Below are 9,687 nucleotides of genomic sequence, written 5' to 3' on the forward strand. Positions count from 1 at the left end.
TAAATCTCTGTGCTGGGCGACGCGATCTCCGAAAGGTTTGCCTGTTGGTAGTTTCGTCCCATCGATAGACTTTGTTGTTTAGATAATCCTCGGTGTCTCTTTGGAATTTCGTTCTTTTCCTCTCTTCCAAGTTTTTTTGATGTGATGCTAAGATAGAGTCCACTTTGTTCTTTAAGGTATTAAACTCCGAACTGGACAGAGTAGAGGTCAGCTGCGTCTCGATGGTTGCGACTTTTTCTTCCGTTTCCTTTATAGCCTCCTGTAAGAATTCAACAGTCAGTAAAATAATATCAAAGGAACACTTGTTGAGTATTTTTTGAAATGTAGTGCAGTATCGGTCGTTGTCAGAGAATAGAGTTGGTCGGAGGTTACACCGTAGGCCTCGTGGTATCTTCCCCTGCCGATGGTACTCCCCAAGGGTGGCACAGTGCAGATCGTAGGCTATGAGTCTCTTTTTCTCCTTTTCCCAATCTCTTGTCTTTATATCCCTATTCGGTATATGTAGGAAATCTGCTTTTGTTTTTATTCTGGACAGGATTGTTGATCCTGTAGCATCATCGTACACGTGTGTCTCAGATGACATGTGTTCAGTTGGTGCTTATAACCAAAAATTACGTAATCCAGAAAAAAAGCGATGGTTAGCACTCAACAAAAGTGGAGATGACGGTGCTAGTGAAGGGAACCAATTGCTCCAAAGTCACTGAGTTATAGAGATCACTGCACACGTACAAGAAAAATTTATGTTTGCAGGTGAAAGTTTATTTCTAGTGGTTGTGAAATCAAGCGACTGGTCAATAACGTTTCGGCTAATACATAGCCTTGGTCACAACGTCGCTGCAAAAAACATAAAGATACAGCTATTTACAATCTAATATTTACAATAACAAATAAAATCATATAATACACATCATATGCATGGTTACTTGGTGCAATTCATGTACAGAGATATGGCTCTGTAGGACTGTGTAACGAAGTATACTAAAGTTGAAGTCATTTAAAACCGAGGGTTATCTATAGAGCAAGGGAATGAAAGAAGGGGTTCCATGATGGGATGACATAGGTTGACATCGAATAGTATATGACAGCCTGGTATTAGATGTATACTACAATCCAAGAGTGGTAATGGATGCTATCCGAATCTAAAGGTGCATGCAAGAAAGAAGGAGAGGGGAAGCCCACCTAGTATGCAGAATAAAGTCTCAATTCAGGGTTGAACAGGTACTGATGAGGGATTATGTCCTGTGGGAATGAAGAGTCAAGGCAATGGGGTGAATGTGACTGCTAATGTTAGGCTCTGCTGAAGAGGCCAGGCACAACATATCGCAACTCCGTTTCCAGGTGTTAGAAAAAGTACACAGACCAAGACGGGGTGGTAACCACATCCAGATGTTGAGACAACGCGAAACATACTGGATTTATACGTTGGACACACTCAGCCCTAACGGACTTAATCGTGAAATTGACTGGCTAACATGATACCTTTTTCTTCCATAGACCCACTGAATAGTTGCACGCAACCACTCAGCAATCCTCTTTGTGGAGTTGGTAAGATTCCCCACCTTAGTGCAGAATTTTTCTAAGTTTCCTTCAGTTTTCTAAGTTTCCTTCAGTTATGCTTATTCCCTTCTAAGTTTCCTTTTGCTCCTATGGTTTGGACTCCTACTCAGTTTATTTTATACCACTATGTACCACATTTACAGTTATTGTATTCTTCCAGCTTGCCTCCCCAGAAAAAGTGGTACTCATAGGTTTCTATTATATTATAATGATGATTCAGTTACCGTTGTAAATGTTTAACTACACCAATCTGTGTCATGCCATTCAGCTGGGTTTGGTTCCATTTAACCATCTCGTTTACCTACCTACGTACGTATTGTATCATTCACCATGTTCCGGATGGAACATGACTTATCTAAATACTATACAGGCTTCACTGTAGGACTCGTTGCCACCACATAAAGACACCTATCTTTCCAACCTGTGCAACATCCGTACATGGCACCCCCGCATTAATATAACATGATATGGTCCCGCTCAGCCTCCTGCCCTTACACACGCATGCGCCATGTCTTCTAATACTTCTCGTACACTCCGGCTCTGCAAACCGGATGTGCGCACGCGCAGATGTCACCGGCACCTCTCTTACTGAGAATGGACTCCATCCCAGTGCGCAGGCGCCGGCGTTCACTAACACTTCCGGTCCCATGTCCCTCTGGCGCTTTATAACTAAGCGCCGACCATGGAGACAGCACCACATGGTCCATACCGCTAGGACACAGGAGTGTCAGCACCGGACCTATTGGGGAGCCCAGACGCCAGCGCCAGTACATACCTAGACACGGACTGTGTCAGGATCTCTACACATCACCGCCAGACGCTGAGCAGACCCCAGAGGGCTCTTTCACTATGTCAGTAACATACTGACAGGCCTCTCGTGGACACATATCGTCTTCAACAGATGAGTATTCTTAGATTCTATCTATCTCATATCAGCTGTTCACAACATATATCTTATATTGCCACCTTGTCTGATAATTAAATACGCAGGGGCGTCGCAACCTTTGGAGTACCTTCTAAAGCATTGTCAATCCTGGACTCCATATTTGCACAGGTCAGATGCTTTCCAAGCCTTACTTGAGCATGGCATCCACAAGACATGTCCTCATTATGATAATTTTCCACAGGCTTTGGGTACGTGACTGCCATCCACTGGATTTTCCTAAGGAGCAATCCTTCAGCCTCAACCACTGGGGTTTCCATGGAAACTACATGGTAATAATCTATAGCACTATTCAGCAGAGCCTAACATTAGCAGTCACATTCACCCCATTGCCTTGACTCTTCATTCCCACAGGACATAATCCCTCATCAGTACCTGTTCAACCCTGAATTGAGACTTTATTCTGCATACTAGGTGGGCTTCCCCTCTCCTTCTTTCTTGCATGCACCTTTAGATTCGGATAGCATCCATTACCACTCTTGGATTGTAGTATACATCTAATACCAGGCTGTCATATACTATTCGATGTCAACCTATGTCATCCCATCATGGAACCCCTTCTTTCATTCCCTTGCTCTATAGATAACCCTCGGTTTTAAATGACTTCAACTTTAGTATACTTCGTTACACAGTCCTACAGAGCCATATCTCTGTACATGAATTGCACCAAGTAACCATGCATATGATGTGTATTATATGATTTTATTTGTTATTGTAAATATTAGATTGTAAATAGCTGTATCTTTATGTTTTTTGCAGCGACGTTGTGACCAAGGCTATGTATTAGCCGAAACGTTATTGACCAGTCGCTTGATTTCACAACCACTAGAAATAAACTTTCACCTGCAAACATAAATTTTTCTTGTACGTGTGCAGTGATCTCTATAACTCAGTGACTTTGGAGCAATTGGTTCCCTTCACTAGCACCGTCATCTCCACTTTTGTTGAGTGCTAACCATCGCTTTTTTTCTGGATTACGTAATTTTTGGTTATAAGCACCAACTGAACACATGTCATCTGAGACACACGTGTACGATGATGCTACAGGATCAACAATCCTGTCCAGAATAAAAACAAAAGCAGATTTCCTACATATACCGAATAGGGATATAAAGACAAGAGATTGGGAAAAGGAGAAAAAGAGACTCATAGCCTACGATCTGCACTGTGCCACCCTTGGGGAGTACCATCGGCAGGGGAAGATACCACGAGGCCTACGGTGTAACCTCCGACCAACTCTATTCTCTGACAACGACCGATACTGCACTACATTTCAAAAAATACTCAACAAGTGTTCCTTTGATATTATTTTACTGACTGTTGAATTCTTACAGGAGGCTATAAAGGAAACGGAAGAAAAAGTCGCAACCATCGAGACGCAGCTGACCTCTACTCTGTCCAGTTCGGAGTTTAATACCTTAAAGAACAAAGTGGACTCTATCTTAGCATCACATCAAAAAAACTTGGAAGAGAGGAAAAGAACGAAATTCCAAAGAGACACCGAGGATTATCTAAACAACAAAGTCTATCGATGGGACGAAACTACCAACAGGCAAACCTTTCGGAGATCGCGTCGCCCAGCACAGAGATTTACAGCCTCCGGGGACTCCTCACCGGCCGGGGGATCCTCTCCTGGGTCCGGAAGCGACGTCGGTGGAACTACAGCAAAAGCGGCTTTTTTAGGCCAAAGCGGTCGCGCACCAGGAGGTCGAGAAGGAAAGGATCGAGAACGCCAGATGACTCTCCGGTCACAGGTAGGGGTCCAAACCTGGTAGTAAATATCTCCGACTATTCTCTCTCCCCCCTTGAGCTAAGGGTGCTTAATAAGGGTCTGTCCTTCTGCCCAACTCCTAGATGGGATTCTTTTCAGTTAGAAAAGGACTTACAGAGTTTTTACCGCAGTATACGTCTCAAAATACATTTTGAGGATAGTCCTCACTCCACTGGGAATACACTAGGCGCAGTACCAGACAGAGACAGGGGGCCACCTATGACGTTAGACTCATTGGGGCTTAGGAACCCCAGCAAGTTCATGCCCCCTAAAACCAACCACGCGGTCGAGACCTTCATAACTCTCTTAGACAGAGACATTAAGGAAACAATCCGTGACCAACGCCTAGGTTTTCTTCCAATTCGACATAACCTGACACCCCTTGAAAAACAAGCACTGACTGCACTCAAGGAAAACAAACATATTGTTATCAAACCGGCAGATAAGGGTGGGGCCACGGTAGTGATGAACAAAAGCAACTACACAGCTGAGATCGAGAAACAACTAGCAGATACCACCACATATAAAAAAATCCAATCAGACCCAGTTTACAACATTCGACGAAAGATTGACAGTATCCTAACGAAACACTCACATACTATTGACGCTAAAACTAAAACATTCCTGATCAATAACCATCCGATAACACCAGTAATTTACATTCTCCCAAAAATTCATAAAAATTTACAAAATCCTCCTGGACGCCCTATTGTGGCATCCACTGACTCAATTCTTAATCCCATATCCATCTACTTGGAGAAAATACTCACGCCGCATACCCACAAAACCAAATCCTTCATCCTCGACACGAGTGACTTTCTTAATAAGATTCAGGACATCAACTCTGTCCCGATTGACAGCATTTTATGCACTTTCGATGTCAACAGTCTATATACCTCTATCAAACACAACACAGGCATAGAGGCGGTTTCCCTTACATTATCTGAAGCAGGAATGGACACACGTTCACAAGAACTCTGTCTTGAATTACTCAATTTGGTCCTCAGGGAAAACTACTTTCTCTTTGGTGACGACTTCTACGTTCAAACATGCGGCACCGCCATGGGCTCCAACATGGCGCCCGCCTATGCTAACCTGTATATGGACCGGTTCGAAAAGGACTTCATCTATACCAACACATTATTCCAACAGTTCGCCCGTCAATGGTATCGTTACATAGACGATATTTTTTGCATATGGCTGGGGGACCATAGTTCCCTAACAGCATTTTACAACACCATTAATGAAGTCCGACCGGAACTCAAATTCTCTATCTCTCATGATATGGAGGCAATCACGTTCCTAGACACCAAAGTTTGCAAAGATGCCAGTGGCACCCTCACCACTGACATCTATACTAAACCCACGGACCGAAATAATCTTTTATTATATAACAGCTGCCACCCAAAATCCACCAGAAACAGTCTCCCTCGATCTCAGTTCAAAAGGGTCTCCAGAATAGTATCTGACCCCACCATCAGACAATCCAGACTACATGAGATGTCCAAAAAATTTGAGGACAGGAATTATCCGGGCACACTTCTCACTACAGAGATGACCAAAGCTCTATCGGTAACCAACTCCCCTTTGACCCCGGTTCCCAAACCATCTAGGCTTCCTTTCGTCCATGGGCACCATCCATCCATGCAGAGAGTCCACAACTTGATCCACAAACAGTGGCCACTTCTTGCTAGGGCATACCCCAAAATAGCGATTTTCAAAAATCCCCCCCTGATGTGCTTACGTAGACCACCCAATTTAAAGGACAAACTGGTCAGGGCCGACTTAGGCTCCTCTAAACAAACCATGACCCGCACACTTAGTGGACAAACCAGAAGGGGCACATTCCCATGCCTGAGCTGCACATGTTGTTCAAACATCATCAAAGGGAGTGAGGTGGTCCATCCCCGGACGGGTAAATCGTATCCAATCAGGGATTACCATACGTGTGAGTCAAACTATGTGGTATATATCATTAAATGCCCGTGTGGCTTACTGTATGTAGGCGAAACAATTCAAACCATCAGAGATAGGATCATAAGCCACAAATCTACAATTAGATGTGGAAAAACCTGGTTACCACTACCAGCACACTTTAAAGAGGCCAGGCACAACATATCGCAACTCCGTTTCCAGGTGTTAGAAAAAGTACACAGACCAAGACGGGGTGGTAACCACATCCAGATGTTGAGACAACGCGAAACATACTGGATTTATACGTTGGACACACTCAGCCCTAACGGACTTAATCGTGAAATTGACTGGCTAACATGATACCTTTTTCTTCCATAGACCCACTGAATAGTTGCACGCAACCACTCAGCAATCCTCTTTGTGGAGTTGGTAAGATTCCCCACCTTAGTGCAGAATTTTTCTAAGTTTCCTTCAGTTTTCTAAGTTTCCTTCAGTTATGCTTATTCCCTTCTAAGTTTCCTTTTGCTCCTATGGTTTGGACTCCTACTCAGTTTATTTTATACCACTATGTACCACATTTACAGTTATTGTATTCTTCCAGCTTGCCTCCCCAGAAAAAGTGGTACTCATAGGTTTCTATTATATTATAATGATGATTCAGTTACCGTTGTAAATGTTTAACTACACCAATCTGTGTCATGCCATTCAGCTGGGTTTGGTTCCATTTAACCATCTCGTTTACCTACCTACGTACGTATTGTATCATTCACCATGTTCCGGATGGAACATGACTTATCTAAATACTATACAGGCTTCACTGTAGGACTCGTTGCCACCACATAAAGACACCTATCTTTCCAACCTGTGCAACATCCGTACATGGCACCCCCGCATTAATATAACATGATATGGTCCCGCTCAGCCTCCTGCCCTTACACACGCATGCGCCATGTCTTCTAATACTTCTCGTACACTCCGGCTCTGCAAACCGGATGTGCGCACGCGCAGATGTCACCGGCACCTCTCTTACTGAGAATGGACTCCATCCCAGTGCGCAGGCGCCGGCGTTCACTAACACTTCCGGTCCCATGTCCCTCTGGCGCTTTATAACTAAGCGCCGACCATGGAGACAGCACCACATGGTCCATACCGCTAGGACACAGGAGTGTCAGCACTGGACCTATTGGGGAGCCCAGACGCCAGCGCCAGTACATACCTAGACACGGACTGTGTCAGGATCTCTACACATCACCGCCAGACGCTGAGCAGACCCCAGAGGTAACATACTGACAGGCCTCTCGTGGACACATATCGTCTTCAACAGATGAGTATTCTTAGATTCTATCTATCTCATATCAGCTGTTCACAACATATATCTTATATTGCCACCTTGTCTGATAATTAAATACGCAGGGGCGTCGCAACCTTTGGAGTACCTTCTAAAGCATTGTCAATCCTGGACTCCATATTTGCACAGGTCAGATGCTTTCCAAGCCTTACTTGAGCATGGCATCCACAAGACATGTCCTCATTATGATAATTTTCCACAGGCTTTGGGTACGTGACTGCCATCCACTGGATTTTCCTAAGGAGCAATCCTTCAGCCTCAACCACTGGGGTTTCCATGGAAACTACATGGTAATAATCTATAGCACTATTCAGCAGAGCCTAACATTAGCAGTCACATTCACCCCATTGCCTTGACTCTTCATTCCCACAGGACATAATCCCTCATCAGTACCTGTTCAACCCTGAATTGAGACTTTATTCTGCATACTAGGTGGGCTTCCCCTCTCCTTCTTTCTTGCATGCACCTTTAGATTCGGATAGCATCCATTACCACTCTTGGATTGTAGTATACATCTAATACCAGGCTGTCATATACTATTCGATGTCAACCTATGTCATCCCATCATGGAACCCATTCTTTCATTCCCTTGCTCTATAGATAACCCTCGGTTTTAAATGACTTCAACTTTAGTATACTTCGTTACACAGTCCTACAGAGCCATATCTCTGTACATGAATTGCACCAAGTAACCATGCATATGATGTGTATTATATGATTTTATTTGTTATTGTAAATATTAGATTGTAAATAGCTGTATCTTTATGTTTTTTGCAGCGACGTTGTGACCAAGGCTATGTATTAGCCGAAACGTTATTGACCAGTCGCTTGATTTCACAACCACTAGAAATAAACTTTCACCTGCAAACATAAATTTTTCTTGTACGTGTGCAGTGATCTCTATAACTCAGTGACTTTGGAGCAATTGGTTCCCTTCACTAGCACCGTCATCTCCACTTTTGTTGAGTGCTAACCATCGCTTTTTTTCTGGACTCAGATAAATCAGGCCATCGTGATACCTGTTCTAACGTTTCCACAGCCGGACCCACCAGAAACAATGGTGGTATCAGATCATCCGGCCCCGCAACCTCAACCAGCCTTACCTGAAGATGCCATGCCAACCGTTGAACCGGCAAATCCTCCCTCTGCTATCAGTGAACCTGCTGTACCCACTGTTGATAGCAGCAGCTCTGAGAGCCCCAACCTGCCAGTGCTACCCAGACTCACTAGAAGTGTAGCTAGAAGACAGTGCACTACACCAGCGGTAGCAAGCATAGCGGGCCCTGTTAGGCCAATAGCAACCCCTGTGCTGCGAAGATCCACACGCAGCACTCAAAATCAAACTCCCCTCCGCTACAAAACTTGGAGGTATTGATAAGGGCTGCTATTTAATTGAAAATGTTTGTATGCATATCTTTTTGTTACAGGTTTTTAAATGGACACTAGAGTAATGGACGGTGAATTGCTCAAAAACTTCCACAGGGGGACCCCTTTGTTTACCCGGGGTCCCCGCTGTTTCAACCACTGAACTGAGAGTCATAAACTGTGCATGACCTAACTTTCGCAACGTTCAAGAATCCTCACCTCCCGTAAAGGGAAGCATTGCTATGTTCAATTGTTATGTTATTTCAAAAGTTTGTGTGTTTCCTGTTAACATGTATTATTGTTCTTGTTTTCCCAGTCCCGGAGTACTGGATTTAACCGGGGGGGAGTGCAGCACCCCAGAGTCCTGGTTGTTGCAGTACTGTGACTCCGCCACTATGGGGAGCTATGGTACGTCTGATTGCACTAAGGAGTTTCTCTGACCAGGTACACTCACACCACACTTCACACTCCGGCCACCAGGGGGGGTGGTCCTATCTAGTAGGCCACTCCTCACAACTCTGGTAAAACTGGGGGTTGGACAGGAAGACAGGGAGAAGTAGCTGGGAAGAGCTAGTGAGAGGACCTGTCAGGGATGGGATCCTGGCAGACTCCTCAGAGCAGAACGAACCAGTGAACAACGGGAATACAGAAAAGGAGAAATACCAGAAGGGGTCCTGCTGTTAGACCGAGGCAACATCCTTCTGAGGCGCAAACAGTCGGTGGCCGGAACCCCGAGCAAGTAGGAGACTTTAAGTACATTGCAAACCACGGCAGGACAGCTAATTACAG

The 9,687-nt window shown here is 44.5% G+C and overlaps 1 long non-coding RNA gene across 1 annotated transcript; it reads left to right on the forward strand.

Moving 5' to 3' along the window:
• Positions 1-4,093: 4,093 nt before the first annotated feature.
• Positions 4,094-8,374, forward strand: LOC143768923 (uncharacterized). Its single transcript, XR_013214120.1, has 3 exons — positions 4,094-4,254; positions 6,564-6,614; positions 8,311-8,374. It is a non-coding gene; the product is annotated as an uncharacterized LOC143768923 (long non-coding RNA).
• The last annotated feature ends 1,313 nt before the right edge of the window (positions 8,375-9,687 follow it).

The sequence above is a fragment of the Ranitomeya variabilis genome, chromosome 4 (genome assembly GCF_051348905.1).
Source record: "Ranitomeya variabilis isolate aRanVar5 chromosome 4, aRanVar5.hap1, whole genome shotgun sequence".
NCBI lineage: Eukaryota > Metazoa > Chordata > Amphibia > Anura > Dendrobatidae > Ranitomeya > Ranitomeya variabilis.